Source organism: Diabrotica virgifera, chromosome 6 (assembly GCF_917563875.1).
Source record: "Diabrotica virgifera virgifera chromosome 6, PGI_DIABVI_V3a".
Classification (NCBI taxonomy): domain Eukaryota; kingdom Metazoa; phylum Arthropoda; class Insecta; order Coleoptera; family Chrysomelidae; genus Diabrotica; species Diabrotica virgifera.
The window spans coordinates 7701006-7724126 of record NC_065448.1 but is presented as its reverse complement, the minus strand read 5'-3'; the positions used below and the strand labels follow the sequence as shown (position 1 = coordinate 7724126).

The 23121-nt window shown below is 32.0% G+C and overlaps 1 protein-coding gene across 1 annotated transcript in view; it reads right to left on the bottom strand.

Annotated features, from left to right (window-relative positions):
• Positions 1 to 23121, bottom strand: part of LOC114349462 (uncharacterized) — an 87684-nt gene that overhangs the window by 63294 nt on the left and 1269 nt on the right. The gene's annotated exons all lie outside the window — the stretch shown is intronic.

Below are 23121 nucleotides of genomic sequence, written 5' to 3'. Positions count from 1 at the left end.
CATGGGGGCGCTGTCATTCTGGCTGGAATTGTGTTTTGTGTAAATAGTGAAAATGAAGTTCACCGAAGATGAAACTTTAAAACTTGTAGACGTATAATACGGTGAATGCCAGTGTTTATGGAATTTAGGTAGTGTTTACTACACAAATAAAAGTATGCGGCAAGCTGCGGAGGATGAAATCGTCGAAAGAATGGCAAAGGGGGGCTTTGGAGTAAACGAGCTCAAGCAAAAAATTAAGAATTTAAGGTGCACTTATAATCAAGAGTGTTTAAAAATACAAAAATAAAAAAATCAGTTTCACTATACTAGCATCAGTACTATACTTGTACTCTCCTCATGTGAATGGTATCAAGCCATTTTTGGTAGAGTACTACTGCTACTCTACTCTCCTCAAAACTCTACCCATGTAAACAAGTCTTTAGAAACAGTGGAAAATGAGGTAGCTAGTTTAGTGTAGCTAGTAGAGTAGTAGTACAGTAAAATATACTGGTTTAGCAAATTACAATGTTTTAAGATAGTTTTAATAGTTATTTATGATATAAGTATTAAAAGTACAATTTTAAGACACGCATGTGAAAGTTAACTTGAAAAAATAATTTTATTAATGTTTTGACTTCCACATCAGATGTCATTGTCAAAATACAAAATATTCATTATTATTATTATTATTATGCATATCATTATCTGTAAATAATATTTCCTCTGATTGTTAATTGTAAAGGATAGAAAAATTACCATTTTAATTTTTTTTTTAGAATCAGCTGAGAGAAGTGGTGTACAAAAAACCAGGAAGGGAATGGAATATGTGGCTACGAAAGGCAACAGAAATGATTACAAAGCAAATGTGACACATTTTTTTAAAACTATGTAGGAATATCAGTAAACTACATTAAAAATGTATGAAAAGATTTTGTGCAATAAAAATGTTTATATTTATCAAGGATGTATTATTTGGTATGGCCACATATCGTCGGTGATGTGACAATACATCCTCTCTGTTTTTTTTTTATGTGTTTTGTAAGAGAGACTAAAAACTTGTTTTAAGGTCACCTCCTGTTTCATATGATATTTTTTGACTTGTTTTGTAGTAAATTGCACTATCTATTTACTACAAAACAAGTCAAAACTTACATATGAAAACAGGATGTGACCTTAACGTTTTTCGTCTCTCCTACAAAACTCATGAAAAAACAGATAGGAGGTATTGTCACATCAGCAAGGGATATATTTCTGGTATATCCAAGGAATGTCTAAAAATATACTTTGAATGACCAAGAACATTCGTGGACATTCATGGATTCAGGGAATGTTTAAAATGCTGACACAGAATTTTCCTGGGATGTTCAGGGAACGTTCTTGTGCTTTTTTCAATGTCCTGTGTGTACCTTCTAGGAACATACATGGAATGTTTGGTGTTAGCGCCGGACTCCACTTGCGATTTGTAGTCATGAAGATTGAACACATTGTTTCAAATAGGGCTTTTCATCGATTGTCATTTGTTTCGAGCCTCTGTCAAATGTCGTATAATCCGTGTATAACATTAATATACACGGATTATACGAAATATGACGGAAGCTCGAAACATAATACTGTGAATGAAAAGCCCTATACAAGTCAATCCATTTGCGACTAAATAATCATGGATTGACTTGTATTTGAAACAATGTGTTCAATCTTCGGGACTACAAATCGCAAGTGGAGTCCAGCGGTGAGGGTTACTTCCTCTTCTGCATTATTATGTATTACACTACAGAAATCAGGAACTTCCCTCTTAAATATAATGTATGGCCATCAAACAAATTCTTCCAACCACTTTTTTAATGTTTGCCCTTTCCATGCTGTAGCAAACTTGTCAAATTGTTGATTTTAAATTGTAACAGTTAAGTTTTGCAAGGTATGCTGCCCTCTTGTATCTTCTGCTTTATCTTCATCATATACAGTAGAACCCCGCAAATCCGAACTAATTGGGGAGACAGCCTGTTCGGATTCCGAAAAGTTCAGATTATTCGAAAGTTAGCCTTAACTAGTAGTTCAAAGTTTTCATTGCGATTTTGAGTAGCCAAACGTTCTCGCAAGAGTGTGGACAATATTTTTTACTCAAGTTGACTATGAGAGAACCAAAGTAAGTTTGTGTTTAACCTTTATAAACCTATATATTAAAGTTTAATATTTATTTTTAAGAAATTTTAAATGTCAAAAGTCCTATTAATCCAACATTGTCCAATTTTCTAGCTTTACTCTGTATAATAAACATGTTTTTAAGTTTTGTCTTGAATTTTTAAATTTTTTTCACTTTCCGTTGGTTCGGATTTGCCGAAAGTTCAGATTAGCGAGGTTCGGATTTACGGGGTTCTACTGTAATTACTTCATCTAAAAACTTTTTGCGATATATTCGTTTGGTTGCTAAAATTATTTCCGGATCCATAGGTTGAATAAGCAATGTATTTTTTGGCAAAAACATACAACTAAAGTTGCCATGTTTTGATCATAGAATATTTTCAGAGCGAGGAGCATTGTCTAAAATCAAAAAACATTTCACCTCTTCCAGCAGTATTCCCAGTGTCTTCTCTTGAAATGTTTTCACTGCAGGTACAAATTCTTTAAAAAGGCAATTTTTGAAGATATCTGAGCTGAACCATGCCTTATTAGAGCTAATAAAATTTAAACTTACATTACCAACCACTATGATGAAATTATTTATTTTAATAGCTCCACAATTATATACAAATCCTGCCTCAAAATATTTGTAAGAATTTAAACTCTTAAATGCCTTCATTTGTTGACCTGTGTAGAAACTATTACTAAGCCCTAAATACGTAACTATGTCCATGTTAGTTACCCTTGGAAAACCTTTTCTACTGTAGGTTAACTCATACCCCTTGAGGGAAAATAGATCTATATACCAACAGCTTTTGAAAATATTCACTCAGGTTTATTTATTCACTGCTTAAAACTAAATAAAGTCGTTAAAGAACTTCAACAGCTAAAAGCTACACAATGTCAACAGCAAAATATTCGGAAAATACAACTAAAAAAAACTATTTTACAACTATTAAACTATTATATAAAAACTGTTATATAAACCACTATTTTATAACAACAATAACTATTTTATAAAAAAACTAATAAACGTAAAAAACTCAAAAAACTCAATGCAGTACAAATATAAATAATTTCAATGTTTGCCTCCCAGATTTCATATTAGTGTCATAAACGTCAAAGTCTTGAAACGGCCTATAAATCCGAAAATTATGAGGTTACAGTAAGACTTCTGACAGTTTATGGAAGAGGAACATTTATACTATTGACTTAATTTAAAAAAATGACAAAAAGTAATTTAAAACAGTGTAAAATTATTTTGCAAAAACACGATCGTCGATTTTTTGCTTACTTATAAACAATTAGAATAACTTTTTAACCGTTACCCGTAGAAAAATTATTTTTTCATATTTGGAAAGACTGAATTTTTATACACATTTAGAAAGAAAAACAATTGTCCTAGGACAATTAGGGACGAAGTTAGCCCCCCTTTTTTTAATTCACATGTTCTTGCAAAATAATTTTGCAGTATGTATTTAGAAATATTTTTTGGCATTTTTTTTAATTAACTTAATATTATAAATCTTCGTCTTTCATAAACTATCCAAAGTATTAGTGTAACTTCATCATTTTCTGACTTTAGCGTTGCAAAAAAAAATTAATTTGGGATAAACAAATTAAATACCTTTTAAACTATTTGACCAATTGCTTTGAAATTTAGGGTATGATTTAAGCACCAGAAGTCTCAGCATTCCGTGTAATAAGAACGTTCTAAGTTAATTTTTACATAAGTTATGAATATTTATAAAAACTCAAAATTTATGAGCTGCTACAGTATTATGCAGCTGCTGCATTTTCGTTTTGCAAAGAAATTGAGAATGTTTATACATTTTTAATTCATTTACTCTTTTGAGTATTAAGGAATCTTTCTTGTTGGAGCTTTACCATGCTGAGTAGATGAGTTGTGAATTATTTAATTCTCTCATCTTAATTTTCTCGGCACCTGTATGACTTATAAATTGTAAAAGTCTCAGGAGGTGTAACCAAAGAAAGTATTCCACCTGTTGTCAATCTGGTGGTACGGAGGCGATATTTATTGTCGTTTTCTGCGCTGCTTCGATTGATAACTTAGTTTGTTTTCCGCTAGATGGCCCTAGTCCATCCGTGACATTTCTTTCTTTGCAATTCGGGAAGGCCCTAAGCTATGGTAAATGGTTAAAGCGGAGAGAAGAGGATATAGGTTTACTGATGAGGGGAAAAAGATCTCCGAAACCGGTATAGACTCTTCCTGCACTCTCCGCTTTAACCAGAGTATTATGCAGCTGCTGCATTTTCGTTTTGCAAAGAAATTGAGAATGTTTATACATTTTTAATTCATTTACTCTTTTGAGTATTAAGGAATCTTTCTTGTTGGAGCTTTACCATGCTGAGTAGATGAGTTGTGAATTATTTAAAATTCTCTCATCTTAATTTTCTCGGCACCTGTATGACTTATAAATTGTAAAAGTCTCAGGAGGTGTAACCAAAGAAAGTATTCCACCTGTTGTCAATCTGGTGGTACGGAGGCGATATTTATTGTCGTTTTCTGCGCTGCTTCGATTGATAACTTAGTTTGTTTTCCGGTAGATGGCCCTAGTCCATCCGTGACATTTCTTTCTTTGCAATTCGGGAAGGCCCTAAGCTATGGTAAATGGTTAAAGCGGAGAGAAGAGGATATGGGTTTACTGATGAGGGAAAAAGATCTCCGAAACCGGTATAGACTCTTCCTGCACTCTCCGCTTTAACCAGAGTATTATGCAGCTGCTGCATTTTCGTTTTGCAAAGAAATTGAGAATGTTTATACATTTTTAATTCATTTACTCTTTTGAGTATTAAGGAATCTTTCTTGTTGGAGCTTTACCATGCTGAGTAGATGAGTTGTGAATTATTTAAAATTCTCTCATCTTAATTTTCTCGGCACCTGTATGACTTATAAATTGTAAAAGTCTCAGGAGGTGTAACCAAAGAAAGTATTCCACCTGTTGTCAATCTGGTGGTACGGAGGCGATATTTATTGTCGTTTTCTGCGCTGCTTCGATTGATAACTTAGTTTGTTTTCCGGTAGATGGCCCTAGTCCATCCGTGACATTTCTTTCTTTGCAATTCGGGAAGGCCCTAAGCTATGGTAAATGGTTAAAGCGGAGAGAAGAGGATATGGGTTTACTGATGAGGGGAAAAAGATCTCCGAAACCGGTATAGACTCTTCCTGCACTCTCCGCTTTAACCAGAGTATTATGCAGCTGCTGCATTTTCGTTTTGCAAAGAAATTGAGAATGTTTATACATTTTTAATTCATTTACTCTTTTGAGTATTAAGGAATCTTTCTTGTTGGAGCTTTACCATGCTGAGTAGATGAGTTGTGAATTATTTAAAATTCTCTCATCTTAATTTTCTCGGCACCTGTATGACTTATAAATTGTAAAAGTCTCAGGAGGTGTAACCAAAGAAAGTATTCCACCTGTTGTCAATCTGGTGGTACGGAGGCGATATTTATTGTCGTTTTCTGCGCTGCTTCGATTGATAACTTAGTTTGTTTTCCGGTAGATGGCCCTAGTCCATCCGTGACATTTCTTTCTTTGCAATTCGGGAAGGCCCTAAGCTATGGTAAATGGTTAAAGCGGAGAGAAGAGGATATGGGTTTACTGATGAGGGAAAAAGATCTCCGAAACCGGTATAGACTCTTCCTGCACTCTCCGCTTTAACCAGAGTATTATGCAGCTGCTGCATTTTCGTTTTGCAAAGAAATTGAGAATGTTTATACATTTTCAAAATTTATGATTTATTTTTCAATTTTATAAGCAACCAATAAGGATAGACATATTCAGCGAACGCCATATTGAAGTTTTTTATACGATATATGAGTTTCTCACTCTCAAATTTGTTTAAAATACTTAACTTTTTGATTATAGACCAAAAAAGCGAAAATTTACCGTTTTTCGATCTCCATTTGTTTATAACTATGTATATCATCAAAATCGGCTGCAGGAAACATATAGGTTTTTAATATAGATGTCCATACTACTCAAAAAATTTTGTTTCGGTCTGGAGGGGGTTGTGTCACCAACAGGAAATTTTTTTCCCCTTATTTCCCTGAACTAAATACTTTTTACATAAATTTACTACGAGTAATTTCGACACGAGCAGAGAAATGTAACAAATAATAAACATAACCTATCTTTTAGTCTAAATTTCAACATTAACCGATTAACAACGGGCATTGTTGACATTTACCGGACAATGATGGCAATGTTATCAAGAATTTAAAATGATCATCAATGTCCAGTTTCCATGGACAATAACGTTAATATCCGGCCATTATCGACAATGACTAATTCAACAGGCCATTGTCGATATTGACCAGTTATTAACGTTATTGGCCGGATTTACGTTATTGCAAGTACGTAACATATATAGGGTGAGGCAGATAACTGGCCTATTAGAAATATCTCGAGAACTAAAGGCAACAGAATCATGAAAATTGGAATAAAGGGGTTTTGAAGGATGATCTATTAAATGAAAATATTTTCATCTCTTTGCAACTTCCGGTTATAACGGAAGTTGCTTATAACTTCATTTTTTTAAATGGGACACCCTGTATATTTTTACATTTTTGGATTCTCTTCGATGTCTTCTTTCTTAAAATATAAGGTTTTGTAATATTATACAGGGTATTTTAAAGGATAATTACGTTTTTTTATCAATTTCGTAGCAACATTCACACCCTGTAGAATTGTAGTAGTTTGACATCTAAAACTCTACTTACGTTCAAATGATTTTTAATATACTCTACTATTGTTAAGAATCATTAGTATAGCTAAATTTTTAATTTTAGTATACAGGGTTGGTCGAAACTCGGAATGAGTATTTTCTGAGTTTTCTTAATGGAACACCCTGTATTTTTGTATTGTAGTGAAATGATATTTTATAGTACTTTTTTATTTCTTAAGCATTCCCTATAGGGCTTTTCATCGACTGTCATTTGTTTCGAGCTTCTGTCATTTGTCACATAATATTAATATATCTGCGCCATACGTCTTTGGTTTGTATCATTCCAGATACCAATAACGTATGACGTAGATATATTAATATTATGTGACAAATGACAGAAGCTCGAAACAAATGACTGTGAATGAAAAGCCCTATACCTAACTGCTTTAATTTGTGAGTTATTGGTGATTCAAGCTAAACATTAATTGCAACAAAAAATACGTAAAATTTTATTAGGTTGGCCGTGAAAATACTCAATCCCAAATAATTTTTCAGAAATAAATACATATTAAAATAAATACCTACTTAGTTAAAATTGTTGGTGCGATTAACAATTAAGCACAAATTAAAGCAGTTAGGTATAGGGAATTCTTAAGAAATAAAAAAATACCATAAAATATCATTTCATTACAATACTAAAATACAGGGTGTTCCATTTAAGCAAACTCAGAAAATACTCATTCCGAGTTTCGACCAACCCTGTATACTAAAATTAAAAATTTAGTATACTAATGATTCTTAACAATAGTAGAGTATATTAAAAATCATTTGAACGTAAGTAGAGTTTTAGATGTCAAACTACTACAATTCTACAGGGTGTTAATTTTGCTACGAAATTAAAACAAACGTAATTATCTTTTAAAATACCCTGTATAATATTACAAAACCTCATATTTTAAGAAAGAAGACATCGAAGAGAATCCAAAAGTGTAAAAATATACAGGGTGTCCCATTTTAAAAAACGAAATTATAAACCGGAAGTTGCAAAGAGATGAAAATATTTTCATTTAATAGATCATCCTTCAAAACCCCTTTATTCCAATTTTCATGATTCTGTTGCCTTTAGTTCTCGAGATATTTCTAATAGGCCCTTTATTTGCCTCACCCTGTATACATTGTGTATACTGTATACTATACACATCGACGTACGTTTCACTTTATGATTTGATTTAATTTGTTTGAAAATCAATCATCACGCATAGGCAAACATAAAATGGAACAATTATAGCAGTAAATTAACAAAGAATATCTATTTTTTTTTGTTTTATATTATCTCTACATTCTGATTTTAGCTACCGAGTACATTCTAAAAAACAATAAATTCATTTTTAATAATAAATATTTTATATTATTTCATATCAAACTATTTCGTAGAAATATTAAGATTTATAAATAACCAGACAATTATTAATTAAATATAAACATCCTACGGAAAATTGATAATAATAATTGAATTTAATTAAACAAGATATGACACACAATTGCAAATGTAGTTAACCACCTGGGAAATTTTCATATACATAAATACATAAATAAAACTCCTTATTTATAGAACAATGGCTCTGGAGCATCATAAAACCAAACTGTACTAGAAAAATATTAATTCATTTATTATGACCTGTTTCCTCCAAAAAATATATGCGGGAGAATAAACGATGACATCATTCTTGATTGGTTGCGGGATTCATAATATTGTACAAGGCTACAAAGCATGTGAACCAATTTTTAAAGAATGTAAGTTAAAAGATAAAAAAGTTGAAATTGAAAATATGTACGTAATATTCGACATAAATGCATACATTTTTCATTTTTTACATAACGTACGATAACATACGACCAAAATACTATAAAGAATATCGTATAGAACTAATAGATTCAAGAGGGGCCTCATTTGATAGGGGCAGATTTGCCCCCCCCCCTAAAATACCAGATGATTCCATAAAACTCAGTTTAATATACAGTGAGCACGTAAAGGTTGGAATAAATACAGTTTTTCTAGAATGGGGGAAAGAAATAGGTCGATGTTTATTTTTAACTTATGACTTTTTGGCATATATATCATACTAGTGACGTCATCCATCTGAGCGTGGTGACGTAATAGATTATTTTTTAAAATGAGAATAGGGGTCGCGTTATATCTCATTTGAAAGGTTATTCAATTCCCTATTCACTAATATAAACAATAACCTAATTATTTATACAGGGTGACCAAAACAGCTTTTTTAATTAAATTAATTGTCTTACTGCTGTCAGAAAATAGAAAAAAAATGTTGAATTAATAAATATTGCCTTTCGCTTAAATTAAATGTTCAAACCGTCAAGAGACAGGTGAAAAATAATATTTATTTGTCAAATCAGCATTTCTTCCTGTTTTCTGACAGCAGTAAAATATATTTTGAATTAAATAAATTACATACATTCTTCTTTTTGTCTAAATTAATTTAATTAAAAAAATTTCCTGGACACCCTGTATACATAATTATGTTAATGTTTATATTACTGAATATATAATTAAATAACCTTTCAAATGAGCTATCACACGACCCCTACTCTCATTTAAAAAATCATCCATTACGTCATCACGCTCAGGTGGATGACGTTACTAGTTTGATATATGCCAAAAAGTCATAATTTAAAAATAAAAATCGACCTATTTTGAGATTTTTTTCCAAAATCCTACATTCATGATAGAATGGATTTATTCCCCCTTTACGTGCTCACTGTATAATTTTATAGCAAAAAAGTGTTTAACTTCATAAGGCCTATTGCCATAACATATCTGTTTTCTTGGGCTAATCACTATTTTATCTTTCTAAAATATCAAATATATATATCGTAATTTAAACTTCAAGAATATGTTGAGAAAGTTTCAGTCATTTTTATTCATTAAAAAGTTTTTAGTTTGTTATTCAACGTTATCTTAACATTGTGTCTAATAATAGAAAAATGTAACCTACAGTTTACTTTTTTAATTATGCAAATAATCTCTATACAAATTGGTACATGTTAATGTTTACACAGAAAACAAATTATTCAACGCATGTTCTATTTAATATATCGTAACAAATTAATCATCTATTATGAAATAGCTTATGTGTTATGTTAGTCTTCATGGTTATCTGTCTGCGATAAATACAATATGAAAATATATAAAGAATTTTTTTTCTCTGATTCTGGCTTTGGTTTAGAACTAGAACCTTTAGCCACGTAATTGTATAACTTATTACTAAGTCAGGGGGTAATGTGTAGTGTGTGTGTTGAGTAAGTGTCTTGTTACTTTGCAAAGTCGACGTCATTGTCTTTGCAAAGAGACGCTAATTGTTTCCGAACGTCTGCGGTCCCTCCGGTGAATAAAGAATTTTAATTTGAAAAAAAAAAGAGGAAAATGTTTACAAATTTACAAACACAAAAAGGAAGTATTAATTGGGTTTCAGAAAGCTGTGTTTGTGTTCACAACGGGTGCCGCATTCGCTAACAATGGAACAAAAACATTCGAATGGGACTTTCTCATGAACATTTAGAACGTTTAAAGGATAAAGTGGATTGTGTGCTTCGATTTATTACTATGGACGAGACTATGACGTACCACTATGATCCTGAATCAAAACAAGAGGCTAAACTGTGATGTGAACCTGGTTATTCGTTTCTGAAACGAGTTCGTGTCCAGAAATCGACCAAGAAGTTGTTAGCATCAGTTTTTGTGATGAAAAAGGAATTTTTGTTCGTGGATTACTTGCATATTGGTAAAATCTTAGACAAGGAAAGAGAGAGGACGAGTAATCCTATGACCAAAAGTGAAGCCAAACTGACACCAGGGATTTTGATCATCGACGTATCTTTGGGGTATTGTTATGCATTGAGTATTTAAAATAAAAACATGAAATGTATTTAAAATGAAGAATTTGTGTACGGTAAATGTTTTATTAAGTTGCTCATATTACGTACATATGTTTCAATACATACATATGTTTTTATTACGAATTTTAGATGATGATTTACTTTATTTTTTATGAAATTTTAACCTTCAACGAACACCCACCACTGGCAACCCATTGTTATTTTTGACGTGACCGCCATGTTTCTGGTGACAAACAAACCAAAAACTGGCTTCACTTTTGGAACGTGTGTGTTAAATGGGTGTTACCCGTCCTCTCTTTTTTCCTTGTCTAAGGGTAAAATAATAAATTCTGCACACCATTATAACCTTTTGGATCAGCTGAAGGAAAAAATTCGCGAAAAAAGACCCGGTTTGCAGAAGAAAAAAAAAATAATGTGTGTGTACTTTGTACGCACGTAAGAAGTTATATTTCTATTATAATATAATCTAATTTCATATTATGATTTCAACGAAATCAATATACCTATCTACTTTAAACAGTTTTTTTGTATTGTATTTAAATATTAAACTAATTTTAGAAAGAACAAAAAGAATACAAAAAAAAAGGATATGACTTTGAATAAGGGACCTCTCGATCCCTAGGCGAATGCTCTACCGATCAGCTACCACCGTTTTTGTATTCAGTCGATCATTTCTCGGACATAATTACAATCACGGTGACAGATACATTAATTGAAAATAAATATTTTCAATATTACTTATTAGGAGGAAGACAAATCCACAGACATAAAAATTATAATAAATATATTTACTAAAAACACTAATACTATATTCTTTTCACGCACACCGTATTTGCGCTACATAACTTAAAAGATGTAGCGACTAATACCATACTGTCGGTGTGCGCATGCGCCAGGAAATGTAAAAATTCACCCTCGTACCTAAAGAAGTATAACTTCAAAAATCATTTTTCATCAGAACAATGCACCGTGTCATATGAGCATTTTGACAATGACAATAAAACTTCGAATTGTTGGAGCCATGGGCGCCCACACCCATAGGCAGGGGGGGGCCGTGCCCCCCACTATATATGGTTATCCAAAATATACAAAATATAATGCGCAACATCTTCACGTCTGCCACACCCCCCTGAAAATTTTTATATGGGCGCCCGTGGTTGGAGCACCCACCGTATTCACCAGATTTGGCTCCCAGAGACTTCCATCTGTTTTAATACTTAAAAAATTTCATGAAGGGAAAGCGTTTTTCATCAAATGATGAGGTCATAATAGCTGTGGAAGCGTATTTTGCAGTCCTTCTAGATTCTCACTTCAGGGATGGAATTCATAAATTGGAATCTCGTTGGAAGAAGTGTATTGATGTTCAGGGAGATTATACTGAATAATAAAGTGTATTTCAAACCATCAAAGTGTTTTTTTCTTATCGAACCGCAAAACTTATTGTACAGTCTAATATTAATATTAATAATTCGAAACAAGTAAACAAACAACTTCTCTGGTTCGGTCATATAAAAAGAATGGATCAACAACAAATAACAAAGGAAATACTAAAATGACAAGCGGAAAAAGGGAAAACGAGGTAGACCGAGAAAAGTTGGAACGAAGGAATAGGCAAAGAGCTGAGAGAAAGGGCCATAGAAGAGGATCTATGGCACAACCGGACGAAGTGGCGATTTTAAGTCGGAAAACGTTATAAACCGACATGTAGTAGTAGAAATGAGTAAACCAGTTTCCCATTAGGCCTAAACCAGACGGGCCACTCTGCAGCGCTACTCTGTGAATCCACAGAGTGGCTGAAACAGTCGATTTTCTAACTTCGGCGACTATGGTGCGAAGTGGATCTTTTGGAAGGGTGCGGCGTTTAATGTAATGTGTGAGAAAAAAAAAGAATGTGTGTACTTTGTACGCACGTAAGAAGTTATACTTCTATTATATGATTTCAATGAAATCAATAAATCAATATACTTTAAACAGTTTCTCTACTACTTTCCAAAAATTTTTATTAAAACAATACCAAAAATTAAAAAAATAAAAGAATAAAACACACACAAACACATTGAAAACTGCCACAAATGATTTCTGAACAATAATTGTTGCCAAAAATTTTAATTAAATACGTATTTTCTGAAAAAAATTATATAATAATATACTTACAATCATAAAATCTATAAAAAAAAATAAAAAAAATGATATAACTTGCATTGGACTTGAACCTACTTCCCGTGTATCCCGCCGTACGAGAGTCGAAGCGATTTCAAACTGCACCAACTTCGCGTATACGTCATGTGGGAATATACACGACCTGAACAACTTTTTGTTTTGTTTATATGAATTTTTATTAGTTTGATTTTTGTCGAATTAAAATACAACAATATATAGAGTAAGAAAACGATACATTAGATGAAAATTTGTAGAAAGTTTGTTCGTAATCAGATTATGTAAATTGAAGCATTGCCTACTAGGGATATAGCATAGCAAGTACTAGGTAAGTACATTATTTTTTTTACATTTTCCAAATAGGTATGAAGATAATTTTTTATTGGAATACAACTGAAACATTTAGAATTACGTACCTGTGGCTTTTCAAAACTATTTAAAAAGTCACTATAATTATAAATTTGATTTTATTTCTGTCCTCACAACAATCAAAACTAATATATTATACAACATTTTTGTTTACCGATAACCTCCATATTGAACAATTATTGACAGATCATTTCAACACCCAATCAGAGCCCGTATAAAGACTAATACCAAACTGTCGGTGTGCGCATGCGCGCAGATCAATATAAATTCACCCTCAATCTCAATCGCGCCTAAAGGAGTATAACTTCAAAAACAGTAAGTTTAATCAACTGATTAAAAACTTCCCGGCTAATATTTTTTTAAAAAAGTGTTTGTCAAAAACAGTGTTTGTAATGTCCATAGTTTTAAATATTTAATAAAATTTCAACGCTTTTGAAAAAATACCAATAAACTCCATAAATGGAATTAAGAAGAATCAGACAAAAACAGCTATATCACAGAAAGAAGCACATAAAAAATCAATCAGTACATCTCGTATCCTACAGGCGTAAAATAGTTTGATACAACCTGACAACTGAGTGAAAGTGAAAAACATGCTAGTTTGCAACCCCCTTTTAACTGATATCTTATCGTCTTGTTTTCAACAACAAACAATAAAACCTTTTTTGACCTAGGATGGGACCCCACTATTTAACATAAATAAACAAGATTGTAAGTATTTGTTTTGTTCAGTTTAAATGCATACAATGTATAATAAAATGTAAATATAAATAGAGAAAACATTGCTTATGGGGTTTATTCTTTTCGATAGGGCTACCTTCTTTAAAATCAAAAACAAATAATTCAAAGATGACGTCCCACGCTTTTCCTTTTAATGCCCTATAAATATACCCTCGGGTTCTTGTATCACATATACCCGAGTGTATCACACTCGGGTCTGTTTTGCACTTCAATCAAAAACCGTTCCGAATCGAAATTCATTTTAGGTGCTCACCCTATAAATTCTCGTAAACATCTGAATGGCGTTTGCCACTAGTGGACGCCACTAGCAGTGAGGCTCGGCGACTGTGGCTGGCCACAGTCGCTCGTCTGGGGTGCGATGACCACTCTACATAAGAACCCACGGTAAATCATCGGAAGCTGCTTTCTGGATCCACAGAGCAGCGCTGCAGAGTGGCCCGTCTGGTTTGGACCTAATAAACCGACATGTAGTAGTAGAAATGAGTAAACCAGTTTCCCATTAAGAGTAGGTAGTTAAGAGTATGTAGGTAGATATAAATAGCTTCTATTATTGATGAAACATTTCTTAGTGGCTGGTTTATTATTGACGATCAATATCTTCTCCATGAATCACTCCGTAGACAACCTATTTAGGAAAGTCAAATAATATTGTATGGCATTATTCAATGAACTATAACAGTTGTTTTATTACTTTATAATTATAACTTTAGCCATTGTTAGTAATTGTTTACAAACGAAAATAAAGGAGAGGTATGTTAATAGGTTGAAGTTGGTCATGTGGTAAGATGAGTCAATCCTTTAAAAATAAATCTTTCTATTATACCGAGACAATCCAATTGATTTGCTTAAAAATATATATGTATGTGGATATTTTAATCTCATATACCGGGTGGTGAATCATAAAACAGGCAATAGTTTTATTTATTTTTCGAGGACAACTTTTTCAAACTAATTTAAAGTACTTAAAAATATCTATCTTCAGAAATAAAAAGAAAGTCTCTAGCTCAAAAATTAAGTGACTTATAGTGAAAAGAATGTCAGTCCCTATTTTTTTTCAGCGAAAAAGTGATCGCAAGCAACCCCCTAATCACCACCCTAATTAAAATTAGTCATTGATCTTATTTGGTCTTCTTTATTTATGTACCTATTATGTATTAATAGGTTTTAGAACAGAGGTTCTCAATCTGTGGTACATGTACCACTGGTGGTACATATCATTATTGGCGGCGGTATACAAAACACAGAAAAAATTAAAATAGTAGTACTTAGTAAGTATTGATAATACAATTTAAAAATATAGGTGGTACCAAAAACAATAAAAATAACTGTAGGTGGTACAACACTCAAAAAGGTTGAGAACCGCTGTTCTAGAAGTTTGACCGGCTTAGAATGATTAGTTTAAAAAAATGAAGTTAAAAGCGAATAACGAATTTTTGTAGTTTGGAAAAAATGGCCTTTTCTTCAGAATAGCAAGATTAGCGTCAGAGATACGAAAAATGTTGCAAAAATTTTTTCTACGGCAAAAATTTAGTGAGCTATTGACAATTAAAACTTGTAATAACATGCAAAAACCACCTTTACCAACCCTTTCAAAGTCACCCCTTTTTGCGACTGAGGATTTTAAAAATATTTAATATTATATCTTATAGATCTTGTAAAAACCTACAAAATTATTTTTTACCAACCTTTCTAAGATAAAAAATAAAAAAGTTACGGTTACAAAATCAATATATTTTTTTGAAAAAAAAAGGAGAAATCCAATTGGAAGCATAATAATGTAAGTTAGCAGTGTTTTTAGTCATTGACCTTATTCATTCTTATTTATTTATGTATTATTAATAGATTCTAGAAGTTTGACTGGCTTAGAATGATTAGTTTTTAAAAAACTGGAGTTAAAAGCGAATAACGAATTTTTGTAGTTTGGTAAAAATGTCATTTTCTTCAGAATAGAAAGATTAGCATCAGAGATACGAAAAAATGTTTCAATATAAAATTGTAGGTTATTTAATTCACAAGAACTTGGTTTGAAAAAATTTTTTCTACGGTAAAAATTGAGTGAATCGTAAATGAGTATATCGAAAAACATTGATTTTTTCTATACAAAACTAACATGTTGTTCTGAAGCTATTTTCTTGTGGCATTTTTACAATTTTAACTATTTAGAATGGGAAATAAGCCACAATATTATTAAAAAATGATTTTTATTAACGTTTCGACGCCCAAATCGGGTGCCGTTGTCAAAATACAAAATACTTTTAATATAAACAAAAATGTTGTTGCTTAGTAAAAATTAATAATTAAAAACTTAGAAACGTTAATAAAAATCATTTTTTAATAATATTGTGGCTTATTTCCCATTCTAAATAGTTAAAATTACAAAACTAACACTTTCGATAGCGAATAAATCGAAAACTACTAATTTTATCAAAAAAATGTATAGAACATTTTTTGCTTACAATGAATGTTTTTATCAACATTTGCAGTCAAAATATAATAAAAAATTTCCACCCCCGAGAACGGGGTGGCAACCACCCCCATGGTAAAAGCGCTTTTCGGAATCACATAGATTTCGATCCTTAGACTATCCACTACTTATTCTCAAATTTTCAAGCAAATCGATCCATTCTGTAAAAATTGCGAGGTGAAGAGCTTCGGTTCCTGGCCTATACATAACTCAACAATTTAATATTTTTGTGTCTATCTACTGGTGCCTAACCCCCCTATCTTGTATTGATATTAATTAACATAATATATTCTTCTTCGTGTGCCGCATCCTGTAAGGCTGTGGTCTCCAATAAATGCCATAGGTTGCGTACAGCGTCATGCCGTAGGAAAATTGGTCATTTTCGTTACTTTTAATAAACTTTGAAGGACAAAAACTATCTTACAACCGAAAATAGTAAAAAGAAGAGTAATTCTAAAACAAATTCTAATTACGGGGTGTATTGAAATGATCACCGACTTAGACGGTTGTCTCCAATAGCTTGTATTGGAGACCATCGACTAAGGACTTTGACGATCATCACGGCCTATTTTTCTCTGTCTGCAGCGATTCTGAAGGTTTCTATTGTTGTTTTTCCATTCTACTGCTTTAAGTTTTCCAACACGAACGTCATCTTCCCGGTTCTCTTTTTTCTTCCACTTTCCCTTGAGTAACCAATCGCATTAACTGATTTTTTCATTTCTTAGTCTGTGACCAAAATAACTGATATTTCTTTCCCTCAGAGAGTTGAGTATTTCTTTTTTCATCTAGTTTAATTTTTCCGTGTTTTTTACATGTTGTGTCCATGATATTTTCCACGTTCTTCGATAACACCACATCTCAAAGCTAGCAAGTCTTTTTTCAGTTGCGTCTGTAATTGTTCAGGCTTCCACTCCATATAAAAGGACAGTAAGGGCATGCTGTGTAATAATCAACCTGGACTGTGCAATAAAACGAGACTGGCTGAAAAGACTAATGAATTGACATTGAGACAACAATCGTCAAAGAAAAATACAAAGGAGATGATGTCTTCATCCCGTGTATACCGATGATTCCAACAGGGCGGTTTCTCCATTGGTTCACTTGTGCAGTGAACACCCAATAAAATTTCATTAGTATACAGTTTTTTAAATCTCATAAATATTATAGTATCATTAAAATATTTTATTTAAATCTCATAGAATTATTAAAATATAACTTTATTTATTAATCATATTTGTTTGCTCTATGCCACTAGATGTACGTGGCAAGTGCAGTATTATGCTGTGGCTATGGTGCAGAATTCAAATTGAACCAGCCGGTACTAACCTAACCCTGTGGTTAGAAAAAAAGAATGTGTGTGTGTACTTTGTACGCACGTAAGAAGTTATACTTCTAAATATGATTTCAATGATATAAATATACTTTCAAACAGTTTATTTGTATTTTATTTAAATATTAAATTAATTTTTACTTACTACTTTCCAAAAATTTTTATTAAAACAATACCAAAAATTAAAAAACACCAGGATTTGAACCGGGGACCTCTTGATCTCCAGCCCAACGCTCTACCACTGAGCTATATCCTTTTGTTTATACGGGCTACAAGATTTCTCAGACATAGTGACAAACATACGAAGTGAATTATAAAATACTTTAAATATTACTTATCTTATTCCCGAGGTAGACAAGTCCAAATACACAAAAATTATAATAATAGTTACTTATGATATAAATGTTAAAAGTACAATTTTAAGGCATGTATGTGAAAGATTCGCTTCGCTCATTCTGCAATTCACATGAGTGCTTTAAAAATGTACTTTTTAACATCTCAATTACAGGACAATAGGTACCTACAAAAGCTTTTACTTGAACTTGACTGACATTCTATTTTTATATTTTTCTTGACATTACATCAAAACTGCCTACACTGTCAATACGCAAATCATAACAACTATAGAATAACATCAGAATCTACTCTTATTTTTGTATATTCTAACAAATTTTAATAGTTTTTTTCTACAAACGTGTTAAAAATGCAATAATACAGTTTAAATTAAATTTTAAAAAACCTTTTAAACCACCTTTTTCAAATTGCGCAAGTTGTATCATTAATATTAATGTTAATAAATGAAATATAAATATTTTGACGTTTCACAATTTGACAATTCACTTTTAACTGCAGTGCCTTAAAATTCTTAAAGCGCTGGTGCTATAAATTGCACGTTTATAGAAAAATATATTTAAACACGCTAATATATCCTTTCCACACCTTTTCTGGACTGATACATTTATAAATTAAAACATTTAGTTACGAACTCCATATTGTCTGTGTGCGCATGCGCGCAGATTAATAAAATTTCACCCTCAATCACGCGATCGCGCCTAAAGAAGTATAAGTTCAAAAAATCTTAAAATCCGTGAAACTACCGATCGCCTATTTAAAACAGTGAGCATTTGTGCAGTGCACACAGAGACCGCTGGAGCGTTTCGGTTCAGAGTTTGGTATGTATTTTCTGTTGTGGGATTTAGTTAAATCGTTTAAATCTTAAATACAATATTAGTAGTTTTATGATGGAGCCTTATTCAGTAGTGTTTATAAAAGAAAATGCAAATAGTTTTGAAAATCGCAAGAAACAAAAAGTTTAAACGTTGTTTTAAAGTTGAACAATATAAAAAAACTTCGTGGTTGTGCGGGTGTGATAAACTACACTCTTTGTTTTGTTTTCCATGTTTAGTGTTTTCAAACAATGAAACTACTTCTTCGGGGGCGTTCGGAATTTATCTCACTTATCAACAAAAATTAAAAAACACAGCTCTTTTCAAATTCATTATTTAAAAAATTAATTGCAACTCTCGGATATTGGATGGATTGCTCGCCAATTATTAGATTCTGGCTATCCAAAATCAATAAAAGACTTTAACGACCAAGTTAAAAAAAAAATCGTTACATTTTGACCCGTCTTTTCGATTGTGAAAAATTGTGTGGCGTATTCGAAACAGCTTTGAGGGGACATGCCAAGTCATCAGAAAGACTAAATCCAGGAATATACAGGGGCCAGAATTGAACACAAAAATCACAGACATTTTTATATTATTTTTAGGGTTTAAATTGTGTTTCTAATTAGCTTTGATTTAATGTATGTTTCTTTTATGTTTTATTTATATAGGAACAACCGTGATAAATAATATCAAATTTAGACAAAAAAGGGGCGAGGTCCCCAAAAATTTTTCGCCTGTGCCGCAATTGCTCGTGGCCCTTATTCACCATTTCTATAATTACATTCCTTAATTGAACACCCATTTTAAATTACCACGAGCCGCCACTGGATTCCAACGAACTTACCATTTGATTTTAGGCATCCACAATTTTCCGTGCGTTTGGATTTTACAATGTCGATAAACAAATCACAAGTTGCGGAATTAGCTTAGTGTAGACATATAGTGAAGTATCGCACCTCGCCAGGCACATTGCTACGACCAATGCAACCAATGCGGTGCATTGGGGCGCAGGCCTTTGGGGGCGCAAAAACCTGATTTTCTGGAAAATGAGTCTACGAATAGGGGCGCACGGGGAATACTTGCATTTGGGCGCAGTCAGACTAGTTACGCTACTGCCATAGCTATGACCATCGCCTATTAAATACACATAGCGAGATGCCTGGCGAGGTGCGAGGTTCCACTATGTTCACTGCTATTTAAATTTTAAATGCATTGATTTGTTTCTTCGGCGATGGTGGTAGCAATGTACCGAAGCGTCGGAAAAACGTCATCGCTGTATAGTATATTTACGCATTGCAAAAAAATACTTTTTTATCAGAAAGCATTAAATTGATTCAACTTTTTTCATACATAATATTTTTGAGTATTTTTTTGGTTTTGGAAACAAATGATTAACTATTTAGATGGGAAATAAGCCACAATTAAATTGAAAAAATAATTTTATTAACTTATGGCTTATTTCCCATCTAAATAGTTAATCATAAAAATGCCACAAGGAAATAGCTTCAGAACAACATTTGGAAACAAAAGCAACGTAATATTAACACCTGTTTGTAAATAAATGACAAGGCTTTAGTGTTTTATTTGAATAATCGAGGACGTTGAATTTTTTAAAAATTTTACCAATGAATCACGAAAGTGGCTTATATAAAATACAAATAAAAATAAAGAGAAAGATGAAGTAGTTTTCAATCTTAATAGCAATATTAATAATATTTAAAAATATTAAAATATTACTAAAAGATTTTTAAATTGAAAACTTATTGGTCCATTTTCTTGGTAACACCTCCATAGCTTCTAAAATTTGCAAGCCAGATGGATGCTGAAGCGAAAAAGGCAAGAGGGAATTCAAAAACTTACAATTCACGACCCCGTCTGTTCAGCTGGTAAATTCCAACAGAAAATGGACCTAGTTACTCAAAGAAGTAACGACCAATATAAAAATAAAATAAAAATTCCATTTTTATTCAGTTGCAATGCGAAGGCAAAACAATCTTATTTTTCAATTAGAATACGGAGCGCAGTCCAGCCCTCTGAATCGACGATTTTCGACTCTTGTTGGAGTCTCATCGGAGAGAACGTAGGCCTGCTACTTTTATTTTATTTTTATATTGGTCGTTACTTCTTGGAGTAACTAGGTCCATTTTCTGTTGGAATTTACCAGCTGAACAGACGGGGTCGTGAATTGTAAGTTTTTGAATTCCCTCTTGTCTTCTTCACTTCAGCATCCATCTGGCTTGCAAATTTTAGAAGCCATGGAGGTGTTACCAAGAAAATGGACCAATAAGTTTTCAATTTAAAAATATTTTAGTAATATTTTAATATTTTTAAATATTATTAATATTGCTATTAGGATTGAAAACTACTTCATCTTTCAATTGCCAGATGACGCTAGTCACCTAGTCCATTCAAGTCAGTTGCGGTGTGGGGGATAGACTCTCGGTGTTGGTCAATTGGAGTATGGAGTAGCAGGCCTACGTTCTCTCCGATGAGACTCAAACAAGAGTCGAAAATCATCGATTCAGAGGGCTGGACTGCACTCCGTATTCTAATTGAAAAATAAGATTGTTTTGCCTTCGCATTGCAACTGAATAAAAATGGAATTTTTATTTTAAAAATAAATAAATAAATTAAATAAATGTAGTGCCCTGTATTACCGAAATGATATACGGTAGGTACGTTGCTAAATAATAATACAAGAATTAAAACAAATATTTAACAAATGCTTATTTGATGATGATGAAACATGGATGGAATATGGAAAAAGTATAAAAAAGACTAAAATCTGGAAACAGAACCCCAGAAGCATGATCTACTGTGTCATTTTTAAGCAGCACACTGCTGAAGGAAAAACATTGATTCACATTTGAAAATCTAGTTGTAACAAAACAAAACACTTCAAAGTAAATAAGTACCTAATGAAAAAGTGTTGTTTTTTTATTCTATTTATTTCTTTATACTTCACAAGCGGCTCAAATTGTTTTAAATGTGAGATTATTAGTATTATTACTTTATTCTTGTTTTCTATTTCTATTTCTTTTAATGTATTTACATGGAATATTAATTTGTTTTGTCGTAATAATAACACTTCTGCAATAATATTAGGTATGTGATATACAGGGTGTCCCGAAAAGATTGGTCATAAATTATATTACTGATTCTGGTGTCAAAAATAGGTTGATTGAACCTCACTTACCTATATACAATAGTGCACACAAAAAAGTTACAGCCCTTTGAAGTTACAAAATGAAAATCAATTTTTTTTCCATATATCGAAAACTCTTAAGAGATTTTTCATTGAAAATGGACATGTGGCATTCTTATGGCAGCAGCATCTTAAATAAAAATTAAAGTGAAATTTGTGTACCCCATAAAAAATTTATGGGGGTTTTGTTTCCTTAAATTCCTCCAAACTTTTATGTACGTTCCAATTTAGTTATTAGTGCGGCACCATTAGTTAAACACACTGTTTTTAAAACATTTTTGCCTCTTAGGACTTTTTCTATAAGCCAGTGTTTATCGAGATATTTTGAATATTTATCGAATCCACCACATATTTGTATTATGGTTAAGTACGATTATAGAGACCAGTTAATAATCTGAAAATGTATTTATAATTTACATTTTTAGGTATATTTTGAAAAAGAAGCCACATCTCGATAAAAGGTGACATCAAAAAAAGACTAAGAGGCAAACAAGTTTTAAAAACACTGTGTGTAACTAATGGTATCACAATAATAGTTTAATTGGAACGTACACAAACATTTGGGGGGGTTTAAAGGAACAAAACTTTCATAAAATTTTTATGTAAATATATTAAAAAATAAGCCCCATCTCGATAAAAACTCGCTTATCGAAAAAATACTAAGAGGCAAAAAAGTTTTAAAAACGTTGTGTTTAACTAATGGTACCACAATAATGAATTAATTGGAACGTACACAAAAGTTTGGGGCGGTTTAAGGGATCAAAACCCCCATAAAATTATTATGGGGTGGAAAAATCTCACTATAATTTTGTTTTAAGATGATCCTGCCATAAGAATGATACATGTCCATTTTAAATAAAAAATCTTTTAATAGTTTTCGATATATTGAAAAAAATCGATTTTCATTTTGTAACTTCAAAGGGCTGTAACTTTTTTTATGAGCATTTTTGTACTAAGGTAAGTTAGGCTCAATCGAACTACT